Genomic DNA, 13,118 nt, shown 5'->3' on the forward strand with positions numbered 1-13,118 from the left:
GAAAGCATTGGGTGTGTTGGGATCGGTGTGGGCCAGCAAGGTAAGCTCAGCCAAGCTTACTTTAATAGCATGGAAGGCAGTTTCAGCCATGCTTGGCAATACCAACAGCTTGGAGGACGTTGCCTTCGTCCCCTTTAGCAGGTCATTGAACGACGCCAGAGATGAGTTGCATGAGGGATGGTAGTAGTTCACCATCCTGAGAAATTCTCTCAGTGTCCTGGGCGTGTTCTGCTGTGGGAACTCCTTTATTGCGAGTACTTTCTGCGGGAGGAGGAATATTCCCGCGGTGGAGACTCTGTGACCAAGGAAATCCAGTTCCCGGACGCCAAGGAAGCTCTTCGCCGGATGAATCCATAAGCCTGCACTGTGGTAACAGAGGCGCCCGTATCTATAGCGTAATGGGCCTCCGAGTTCTGGTCGGCCACCCACAGTAGCGTGCGGGATGGGGTTGTTGCGAACGCTGGATACGAAGCATGTGAGCAAAGAGGACAGAGCGGTGACGTCCGTCCAGCTTTACTCTATTTAACTGTTGCAGGTGCGATAAACGTGTCTTAACGGAGGCCTGCAGGAGTGCATCCTTCAGCATCGGCTATTTATCGGTGTTTGGGGGTAGTCACGTCCGATGGAATCTCAGCGATTGTGAACTGGAATTTCTGGACGTCTGTGGAGTCCGCGAGTGCCCAAGTTGCCTCGATGTATGTGAACCACGTGGTGATGTCGTCAATGAAGGCGGGAATCTTGATATTCTTATCCATTGTGTGTTGATCCGGGGTCACCAATGTTGCGTCGTTGCTAGGGTGCAAGGAAAGATATAAGCCGTCCCGACGTTGTGGTTGTTTATTATGGGTTAAGCTACTTACACACTATGTAGGGCTGCGAGAGGAGTCGTGTGTGTTTATGTGTGGGTGTAGTAGTTGACAAACTGACTGAAGGTTCCTGGCCTCCCCAAGTGTTCCTTGGTGGTGCCCAGAAGAGGATTGGCCAGGTGAGCTGCGAACCAGCGTCAGGTCACTGTCGCTGTGTGTGTGTGTGTGTGTGTGTGTGTGTGTGTGTGTGTGTGTGTGTGTGCACGACACTGTTACTACTATTACTACTACTACTACTACTACTACTACTTCTACTTTTTTTTATGGCCTATAGCGCCTGTAGGCATACTTGAAGAGCATATATGTGGAAAGCGCTGTTCAGCTTCCGCCCATTAGTGGCGCAGGCAATTTTATTTATAGTGGTATCTATATTAGAGCCCATATCACCATCCACCCAAGCGCATCTTTGGTGTAACCACCTAGAACCTGGGTATCATGATGACATGTAGGTAACTTTAAACCACTCGACAAATGGCATTGCTTCTAAGCGGCATGTGGTTGGATTCGAATCTACGCGTGGACGTCTGCCCGATCCCACGCTCACCACCTTATCCACTCCACCGCTACTACTACTACTACAACTACTACTACTACTACTACTACTTCTAGTACTAGCCTACTACTACTTGTACCACATCTAGTACTACTACTACTACTACTACTACTACTACTACTACTCCTACTCCTGTTACACCTGCTACTACTACCACCACTACTGCTACTACTACTGCTACTACTACTACTACTACTACTACTACTACTACTACTACTGCTGCTGCTGCTGCTGCTGCTGATGGCACTACTACTACTACTACTACTACTACTACTACTACTACTAGTAGTAGTAGTAGTAGTAGTAGTACTATTACTACTACTTCTGCTACTACTTCTGCTAAGATGGTCGTCAATGATGAGATGACAATGAAGACTTGAATTCTATGATAGACTCTGGAGGAAAGGTTTTTGGGTCGCAGCATAGTTTAGATCCAGCTTGGCAATCGTGGATGTTTAAATTTGCCGCTTGAATTGATATTGTGTGTCCACTTCGCTATTTTACAGCATTATTACAATTAATCAAAATTTATGATTTTATATGTGTATATGTATTGATTTCTTATCACCATGAAAAAAGGAGACTAGCTGCTGCATATCGCGAGAAGTGGAAAAATATTTTGTGAACGTGGATGTGTATTGCGCACTGCAACAAGAAAGTGGCTGGCTGTGCGCTGCGCACTACACAGTAGCCAGTAGCCAAGGAAGGACGACGGTGGTGTACACCTTGCTGTCTTTATTAACCTGGATATTTGCTGGACGACACGGTGACCTTGGGATTTTCTTCCTCAGTGTACTAATGTATGTGAGAACGGTGCCTAGGATGTTCAGCAACTTGTTTATGTGGTTCGGGAAGAGTTATACCCTTGGTAAGTGAAACACACGCCACCTGTAACAGCACTTCAGTGATTTCGATATATCATGGATTTTAGTGCATATGTATAATGATGTTCCATTGCATTTATATAATTGGTAAATGTTTACAATCACTGTACAGTGTAAATTCCTAAAATAGTATAGCTAATAGATAGTATATGACTCGTACTTACTTTCTATCGAGGTTGTAGTGGGTGCTCTACAGAACATTGCTTGTTTTAGCGTCACAAAGTTTAACACCACTTCCCATTTCTAAGTCCAGTGTTTGTGTGCTGTCTACACCAGCTTGTGTCGACTGAGCCTCTTAACACACTTGCACCGCGCCTGCAACAACACGATGTAGTTCCTTTTGAAGTGGCGAGTGTGCACGTGTCCACGTTTAGTCGAACGTGGAATACAGAAAGAACAACACTTCAGATGGAAGGAAATATTGTTTTTTCTTCAGTCAGTTAATGAAAATATAGAAAATACGCTAACTAGGGGAAATGACGTCAAATATATATGCGCACGTGGAAATTTACAGAAGCTTCGTGGCTGAATTCCTTTCCATCGGGGAATTTTTAGCTATTTAGGCAGGTTCAAAGAGGGATACACGAAGAACAACACTTCAGATGGGAGGAAATAATATTCTTCCTTCAGTCACCTATAAAAATCATTCAAATACGCTAACTACGGGAAATGACGTCAGGGATTACGCCAACGGAAGATTCCAGAACCTTGGTTCTGAATTTGGATCATTCGGAAAAATCTCGCGCTTTCTCGCCGTTTTAAGCAAGTTGAAAGAGGAACACGGGAAGAACAACGTTTCAGATAAGTATAAATATTCTTATTCCTCCATTAAGTGAACTAAATAAAGCAAATACGCTATAAACTACGGGAAATGACGTCACTAATGTATTCCTCCACCACTAAGTGAACTGGAAGGTGGACTCGCCGCCCTCCACCCTAACACAGTAGTCGTTTGTCAGTCATGATGGATTCCACTGCTTCTCTTCCTCGGTGCTCTGATTGTGACCTCGGACTCCTCGACTTTTTCCATAAGTACACAGGGAAGGCACGAGACCTGTTTGATGTGTGCGTACGACACAGACTAATTCTCGACGCCAAGAATTGCGAGCGTTGCGGAAAACCTGCCGGTACATGTAGGTTGTCTTGCCTTTTAGTATACCTGCTTTGTGTCACCTCAGTCTTGTTAGGTAGGTGCATGAACCATTCTGTGTACATTTTGTTTCTAATCTTATAAATAGCTATCACAACATCTAAAAACAACTTTCTGTTCAATTTCGAGGCAGTTCATCTGTGTAATGAAAAGTGCTCTCCCAGTGCATATTTTGGCAGCAAAGTTTTGTAATTTTTGCACCAGCTTCATTAATGTATTGTTGGTGGTGCCATACAATGGAAGGCAATAGTTGATTATACTTAAAACAAGTGACTGTACCACTGTTTCACGTTTGCCGCATCCAATTTGTCTTTCGTTCTGTTCAAGAAGAGAAGCATTCTTAGTTTTTTTATGAGTTTCATTGATGTGTATATTAAAAGTTATATGAAGCTGTATGAAAGTCTATGTGTACGCCGAGATTTCTAACGTGTTTACAAGATATGATGGAAGTGTAATCAAAGATGACGTTTTTATTAAAGTATACCTTTGCCAGAGGGGGTCGCTTGTGCCGCTGTGAAGTCAGGGAGTGTGTCCACCACACCAGTATACGGAAACTGTATCATCCGCAAACATATTGTATCACCTCGCATCCATGTATCTCCTCAGCCAGGTTGTTGACAAAAATAGTGAACAAAATCGGCCTTGAGGGATTACTGTACGTACTTTATCAATGTAGTTGGGGACCTAGTGATAACATTTTTCTTTTTCTTTGACTTCTGTTATCTAAGTAGTATAGTCTGGAAGCCAAAATTAATCCACATTGATTTTTGTTAGTATTCTATTTAGAATATTAAAGTTCACATGATCGAAGGATTTTGATACGTTGCACACCGCCATAGAGGGATGTTTTCTTTTCCTCCATTTTATTGGAAAGTTTATAATATGTAAGTGGAATTAGCGCGGTCTCTGTCGATCATTTCTTGCTAGAGAGGTGTTTGGTTGGTTCTAAAGAGTATTTTTCTTTCTTCCGAGAATTTATGAGAGGATGAGTAGCAGCGATATTCAGTGACAATTTCTAACATCAATCTTGTCTCCATCGACAGGACGGTGTTTTGTTTCCATATAGCGGGGAACGTCTCCGTAATTATTCAAGTGTTTTCATGGTGGTGATATACAAGATAGTGACTGGGAGAGTCTTGTATATATCGCAATGTAATGCCGTCTGAGCGGCAGAGTTAGTTTTCTTCAAGTATTTTATAGTGAGTATTACAGTATTCATATCAGCAGTACTGGGTATGGAAAGTGGTGCACAATACGGTGTGGACTACTATAACTTTGACTTGCTCTACTTTGGTTATTTTGTGGTGTTTGAAAAGTGCGTTCTTCCACATTTATGAAACGTTCACTTAACCTTCCTGCCATGTTAGATTCGTTTTCAGTTTTTTTTTTTTTTTCTGGGCTTAAATTATTTTACAACTTTACATGTGGCAGCTGAATTTCCTCGCCAGTCGTTATTTTTTTTATTCCCAGTAGTACGATTGTTCAGAAGTTTTTAGTAATGATTTTATTGTTTCGCTTATGTTTGTACTGCTCTTGTAGTAATGCATTATTTCGATCTAGTTTCAGACGTGCTTGAAGAGTGTTTCCTGTCGCCATAGCTGAGTGAATTTCGTCGTTGATCCAGGGAGCAAAAGGTTTCTTCCTTACCGGGATGACAAAAGGGGCGCTGTGGTCAAGACAGTCTGTGAGTACTGATGTCAGTCTGTGCCTAGATAACCATGTCGTCTGTGGAGGAGATTGTTGACGGTAGCAATTAGTAAAGCATTACATAACTATCTTTGGTGTATGTAGCGAGATGGCGAAAAGTTTTCATCATTGGAGTGCGATTAGGTTGGTGATAACCATAGCTTTTAGAAAATCGTGATCAGCAATATTACTGGATGTTACATCTTTGTGAAGTATAGTGTTTGGTTTGTTGGTGACTAGGATGTCTAGAAGTGTGGCTGACTGTGGCGTGACGCAGGAAAATTTGTCAATCATCTGGTGTAAACTGTTCAAGTTAATTATGGCATTTAGTTTGTTACTTTTAGATAACTTCTAGATCATTTTCATTATGTAGAACACCACATCTCCTTTAATAAACCTCATCCATTCCTCACCGAAACCCAGGTGTATGATGCAACTTTTGTAGCCCCTTTTCTGTTCCCTCCTATTTGTATCTTCATTTTCGTTCAAAGCTGGATGTGTCTATGTGTGCAACTACTAGTCTTGACTTGCGCTCGTTCCCACGCACTTGAATCTTCAGTGTTTTCCTTCATCTGGCTACAACTCTCTAAGTAAATTTATCTGTGTTGTCTACCTCTCACCTAACAGTCTGTTTCTCTATCCCTTCACTGAGATCTCCATCCTTGGAAATTTCAATGTTCACCACTAGCTTTGGCTTACCTCTCCCTTCACTAGCCATTCTGATGAACAAGCCTTCAACATTACTATTTTTCATGACCTAGAGCAACTGGTGCAACATCCTATTCATATTCCTGATTGTCTTGGTGATACACCCAACATTTTTTACCTTTTCCTAATCCCTAGTCCTTCTATGCTCTTCTCCATTGAGCTACATCGATCACAATCTTTTTATTTTTTATTTTTTTGTTATTCACCGCTGTTCCCACTCTTTTGGCCGATTTCTTAAATGGTGAAAACTTAGAATACCACATTGATAGTTGGCTAGACACCTACAAATGGATCTCTAAAACGCATCTGACGGCGGTTCTGTGTATGTCAAGGATTCCACGCTATTGGAACATTCATGTGTTGAGCCATTGTAGCGAGAAGTCATATTCCACTGAGAAATCGTGTACCACCCAAATGCGCATGCACAGAGGACATAACATAACATAACATAACATAAATAATAGGATAACAAAGGGCCACCAGGGCCCATCTAGGTTATCCTGTATCAGTCGCACAGCGACCTCGTCATCAGTACTTAAAGATACACTTACAAGTACACAATACATTATATACTAATTCTAAATATTTGGCCCATTAACAGGGCTAAGTCCTGCAGCGAATTCCTCTACAATCTGTGATCCCCATACATGGGGATCATGTCTTGTTTAACTATAGTAAATTTCTTATAAAACTATCATGCAGCACTATACATAATTATAAATAATAAATTTAAGTGCTTATCTAATCTGTTTTTAAACATTGTCAAACTAGTGCTATTTACAACCCTCTCTGGCAATGCATTCCAGAAGTCTACCACCCTATGACTAAAGAAATATTTTCTTATATCTAACCTGCAGCCTTGCTTTCTAATCTTCCTGCCATGATTTCTAGTCCTACTTCCTCCTCTAAGGTAAAGAAAGATCTCACATCTATGTAGTTTGTATCTGAGAACATTTTAAATAACTCTATCATATCCCTCTTATACATCTCCTCTCAAATGAAAACATGTTTAATTCCTTTAATCTATCTCTATACTCCAGGCGCTTTAATGCTGGTATCATCCTAGTTGCTCTTCTCTGAACTGCTTCTAACATGTTGATATCCTGCCTATAATGGGGTGACCAGGCCTGTATGCAATACTCTAAATGGGGCCTAACATAGGAATTATATAAGCTACGCACCACTTCCTTACTTTTATAACTAACTTTTCTATTTATAAAACCCAGGATCCTATTTGCCCAATTTCTTGCTTCTAAACATTGCTTTGAAAATTTCATAGTCCTGTCTATCACTACTCCTAAATCCTTTCCCTCCTCTACTGCCTCTAGCCAACATCCCTCCATCTCATAGCTAAAGTTTGTGTTGCCTTTACCTAAATGCATAACCTGACACTTTTTAGAATTAAACTCAATCTGCCACCTGTCTGCCCATGCTATCAGCTTGTCCAGGTCTCGTATTCTGTAATTGTCCTTTTCACCGTGTACTGCACATGCTATCTTAGTATCATCTGCAAACTTTGATACTTTGCTACTAATTCCTATATCTAAATCGTTAATGTACACCAAGAAAAGAAGAGGTCCTAGCACTGATCCTTGGGGTACCCCACTAACCACTTCCTTCCACTCAGACATTGCCCCATTTAATACTACTCTCTGTTTCCTATCAGAAAGCCATTCACTAATCCAATCAACTAACCTACCCCCTATCCCATGTAGTCTCAATTTGTACACTAGCCTCCTATGCGGTACCTTATCAAACGCCTTGCTAAAATCTAGATATATAACATCTATGCTATTTCCATCATCTAACTCCTTGGTAATATATTCTAAGATATCGAGCAAATTAGTAAGACAGGACCTCCCTGATCTAAAGCCATGTTGGGTATCTCTAATTAATCTATTCTCATTTTATATCAATATTTTCTAAAGCTCTTAAACTACTCGTCGCACTGTTTGTAACAGGATTTCCTATTCTTTCCCTAGTAAATACTGAAGAAAATTGTTCATTCAATAATTCTACAATGTCTTCATTTTGATCCACTACTACACCATCTTTTCTGAGTGGTCCAATCCTATCCTTATTTCTTTTATCACTGACCTTGTAATAACTATATAATTTTTTGGGGTCTTTACTCCCAGCTCTAGCTAGTTTTATCTCTGCCTGCCTTTTACTTTTTTTTATAACCTTACTCGAATCATCCTTGACCTGTCTGTACCTAATCAAATCTACATCTTCCCCACTTTTCTGCAACTCTTTATATGCCCTCTTCTTCTCTCTGATCTGTCTACCTATCTCGTGAGTCCACCATAATGGCTTCCTGTTTCTCTGCCTTATATCTTTGTAAGGGATACACTGCATCACTATACTCTTTACTACAACCTTAAAAATATCCCACATCTCCTGTGCAGTTTTATTTCCAAAACTATCTTCCCAGTTTACCTCTCCTAATAACTGACATAACCTACCATAATTGCCTTTCTGATAGTTTGGGACTCTAGTCTTATTCACTATATTATCCCTACTGGAATTAATGATAAATCTAATTATATGATGGTCACTGTTTGCTAAAGTCTCTCCTACCTCAACTTCCTTTAAACAATGCTCAATATTTGTTAGTACTATGTCTAAAACCTTCCTCCCCCTAGTAGGTTTATCTACCATCTGCACTAAATAGTTATCCTGAAAACTTTCCATAAACTTATTTTCACTAGCATCTCCTACCATCCTCTCCCAGTTTACTGACTTAAGATTAAAATCCCCTAAGATAATTGTCTGACTAGTACACCCCTATTTATCTCATCTACCATAAGGTTGTCTACATCTGCTGACTGGTTAGGTGGTCTATAAAAGCTCCTACTCTAATAACCTTACTTTTGTTTACTCTAACATCCAGCCATAAGGACTCTACTGTTATCTACCTTAATACCATTAACCTGACTGGAAATGAAGGATTTTTTTACATAAATAACTACTCCTCCACCTATCCTACCAATTCTCTGGTGTAAATACATAATGTATCCATCTACTTCATATTCTTTCCTATTTTCCCTAAACTTTTCCTCATTTACCCATGCCTCTTTGACACATACAACATCTAAGTCCTCCTCAACTATATAACTAGATAACTTGTCCTTGTTCCTAAGACTCCTGGCATTTACATAAAAACATTTAAGTCCTGCTACCTTCCTAGATGCTATCTCCTTATTTGGAATCCTAATCTTATTCTCTCCTATTTGCATCTGGAAATCTTTCCTAATCTTTTCACTATCTCTATTTATCCTATCTAATTTATATCTAACATCTTTCTTCTGGAATGCATTTGCTACCTCATCCCCTACACTCCATCCCAACTCTCAACTGTCTGCAGACGTATGGTTCATTCAGGGCTGGGTGCAAGATCCAAGAAGCAGGACGCTGTGTATGTTGCTACAAACAACCTTTATACTAATTTCCCACCCGCATAGCAAACCTCATCAAATGACATCACAAAGTTTCGTTGCTGTTGGCGGGTGGAAGATGCTAGCCGGCCTAAGAGTTTTCTTTGGCTGCTAGGACTGGTACGTCATTACCGTGTCATCATGAGGACAGGCAGCCAATCATAAGACAGCTTTTATGTTATCCCTACTCCAGGGCTGAGGAAATCATATGGCATGCTTCACAAACACCGATACAGCATCACGTGCCCACAGGTACTACTCAACACAGTCAGCAGTCCTCACAGTACTTTCATCATGGCTAATGAACCCCAAAATAAAACAAGGACACAAAGATTCACTGACATTGAGACTTTAACATTGGTAGAGGAGGTGTAGTGTCTGGGGTGTGATTTCAGGCAGGCAGTAAACCGAAATCAAGACAAAAAAAAATTAAATTAAATTATAATATATATATATATATATATATATATATATATATATATATATATATATATATATATATATATATATATAAAGATTCTATTAATTTGAAATTATAACATCATTCCAATTAACAAGAAAATTTATTTTATTATAAGTGTTTATTAGAAGCCATAAATCTTAATTTGACAAAAATTTACGCTAGATGAAAATAGTGCGTTTCGTCTGACTCAAGATGACGTAAATTAAAAACGACGGAAATCGTCGAAGACAACAGAAAAAGTACTAGTGTGACGCTGCCTTAAGTGGTGGTGGGACGTACATACACTCCTGCCGTTACTCGAGTTGTAGGCGAGAGGCGAGTTGTAGGGTAGTGTGATGCAGGAGGGCATGGGAGTAAAAGCTGCTGCCTAGCAGGATCAAGAGATTGCTCGCACGGTCGGTTTGAATACGCTTGGGGGCAGCTCCGGATAGTAGTGAATTCCCACAGACTCAGTAACCTCACTTCTGCTTCTTTCGCCGCACAACAGTGGCACTTCATTCTGCCATTTGTTCCCACAGATCCAGTACACTCACCTCTGCTTCCTTTGCCTCGCTTCACTCTGCTACTGTCCCAAATTCTCAAGCTGGCCAAAAGCTTGCCTGATCAGTCTGTCCCACTTACTAGTGTTTTTGCTTTGTAAGTAGCATTCCAAGGGCACAAACACTGGCTATCTCAGTATGGAGTTGTCGGTGTTGGTCAATAATTTACTTTTTTTTTTTTTTTTTTTTTTTTTTTTTTATTGTGAAATATTCATTTACTACAAAATATTTCTGGACAATTTCAGCTTATCATGAAATCAAGAATATATTAACAGTATATAACTTGTACTAATCACTAAACAATTAATCTGTATTCTTTCTCTTCCTCAACAGTTTTCTGAAGTGGCAAGAAAATGTAACACAAACTGTCTACAACTCTACATTGATGTGGATTTACCAGCTGCCAAAATTTCCCTACACCATTTGAACCAGCATCCTGCCTGTCCAGGATGCCCTCTCTAACTCATCCAATGGAAAGGACAAGTGGCTCCCATTTGCCTAAGAAACTGGTTGGATCAACAGTTTCACTAGTTTCTCTAAATCAGCTAGACCAGCATCATTCCTACTCCTCCATTGCTCAGTACTAAAGAGAATGACAAAAGTGGCACACAGGAAGTGTGAAATGGGCCTTTAAAAACTGTAAATCTGAAAAAAAAAAAAAAAAAAGGTCTACAATATGCCTAAAAACCTTAAAAAAGTCCATACTAAGTCAAAGGTACTCCAAAGACTCTCTAGAGATATTAATTGTAGGAGTGTAACAATTACTATATTATAAAAAGCTAATTCACGAAAAATCTTTATTAACAAAAATTTCTCCAGTATTTTTTATTTAGTACAGCTTTTTTATACTTGTTAGGCATTTTTTAAGCCACTTTTGTCGTCTTGAACATGAAGGTTCTAGTAACATCTTCACCTTTCTTGATAACCATTTCCAACATTTTTCCATATTACTTTTTCCCTAAAGTGTATTTGCAAAAACTTTAACAGGTACTGTATCAATCAATCTGTGGAAAAAATACCCTTTGAGGCTAAACAAACAGCTATATATCACATCATCCATGGTCTTAGGGTACAGAAACAGCAAGCGATTTGCTGGGAAGGTAGAGAGTAGCAGGATGCCTACTGGGTCAAGGCAAGAACAAGCACATTACTGAATACCAGTGGGTATACTCAATCACGGGGGACACAAGACAGGTAATGCTGGTGATTGGCCTCAAATCAGCCTCGTTGAGCAATCGCTGATTTGACACAAAGTCATACCAGCAGTACCCCTTGATCTCGTGAAGGCATCTAGTACCAAAGATATCAATTCACCTCTTCAGATCGGTGTTCAGCGTCCATGTCTCACAACCATAGAGTAAGGCAGGGATCACCAGCAACCCGAAGATCCAAATCTTCATCTGTCTGCACAGGTATCGACAACCCCAAATACTCGCGTTGAGCAAGTCCATAACGCCATGGGCCAGGCCAATCTGTCGTACAACTTCCTGGTTCGACCAACCATCATTACACACTATCAAGGTGTGTGAAATTTTCCGAGATCTCGTGTCCTTGCCATACAGACTGTACCGTTTCATCTAGTAAGCCTCCAAACACCTGAACCTTGGTCTTGTCAGAAAACCTGCAGTCCCAAGGGCTTCTCTTTGAGCAGTGCCTCTTGAGCCATTACCAGAACCTTCAGTGACTCAGCAAAAATTATTGCATCATCAGCAAAAACAAGATCTGTAATATTACTAAGTATTACTGACAGATGCTCCACAATGACTTTGATCTGCAACTCTGCCTGGTATCCAGTCCATGTGAGTGCTGAAAAGTGATGGAGCAAGCACCTTGCCTGGTACGCTGAGCAATAATGTTACACCACAGTACTTGTCGCAGTCCTGATGTTCCCCTTTACCCTCCCAGATAGAGATGACCAACTCTTTTCCAGTCAAGGGTAATGGTACCTGAATGCCATACTGCAGTCAAGACAGCATGCAACCCACGGATCATGGCCTCACTCCCCACTTTGAGCACCTTCGCACTGATGTTACAGATGCTAGCTGCCTTTCCATCCCTCAACTTTGCCACAGCCTCTTTGACATCATCAATGGGTGGGTCTAAGTCCAGCATCTGTAACCCTGTAGTTTGGAGCTGTCCACTTGGAGGATCATCCACTGTGAACAGGTGCTCAAAGTACTCAGGATGCAATATGCCCATTTGCATCCAATACAAGGCAACCATCTGCTTTTTAGATAGTGCTCGCCTGAGATGTAGACTTAGAGCGGAGTTTCTTCAGACCTCAATAGGCAGGTCGGAGGTCATTAGCATTTAAATGAAACTCAGCATCCTCAGCAAGACCCCTGACATACCTCTCCTTGTCTCTCCTCAGAAAAGCTCTAGTCCTATGTGACAGAGCCCTGTACTGGTCACAGTTCCCAGCAAATCTGGCAGCACGACTCCTCAATACTGTTCAGCATCTCTTCTGAGGTGAAGCCACTCCATGACCTTGGGCGCTCCCTAACGCATTCTTTAGCAGCCTCAAGAGTCTCACGTTTGAAGATATCCCATAGCTCTACCGGGTCGGGTCCTCAAGGGTGTCAAGCACTGGAAATTGTCACTGCATATTCTTGTGCACATGTCAAGTCCTTCAGTTTCTCAAGATGAAACACAGTGTTGTCACATCTTAGAGGCTTTCTGGACTTGACATGCAGTTTTGTGTAGCAACAAGAAGCCTGTGATCAGTCACAAAGAACTTGGCACTCCAAAAAATCCTGCAGTTCTGGAGGGTCCTCTAACAAGGATGTGGTCAATCTCCTTCACTACCCGTCTAGCATTGCTATACCAAGTCCA

General features: G+C 40.8%; 1 long non-coding RNA gene across 1 annotated transcript; it reads left to right on the forward strand.

Moving 5' to 3' along the window:
- The first annotated feature begins 2,093 nt into the window (after positions 1–2,093).
- LOC123504563 lies at positions 2,094–9,512 on the forward strand. The gene is made up of 3 exons (XR_006674871.1): positions 2,094–2,287; positions 5,014–5,137; positions 9,215–9,512. It is a non-coding gene; the product is annotated as an uncharacterized LOC123504563 (long non-coding RNA).
- The last annotated feature ends 3,606 nt before the right edge of the window (positions 9,513–13,118 follow it).

Source organism: Portunus trituberculatus, chromosome 16 (assembly GCF_017591435.1).
Source record: "Portunus trituberculatus isolate SZX2019 chromosome 16, ASM1759143v1, whole genome shotgun sequence".
NCBI classification, from domain to species: Eukaryota; Metazoa; Arthropoda; class Malacostraca; order Decapoda; family Portunidae; genus Portunus; species Portunus trituberculatus.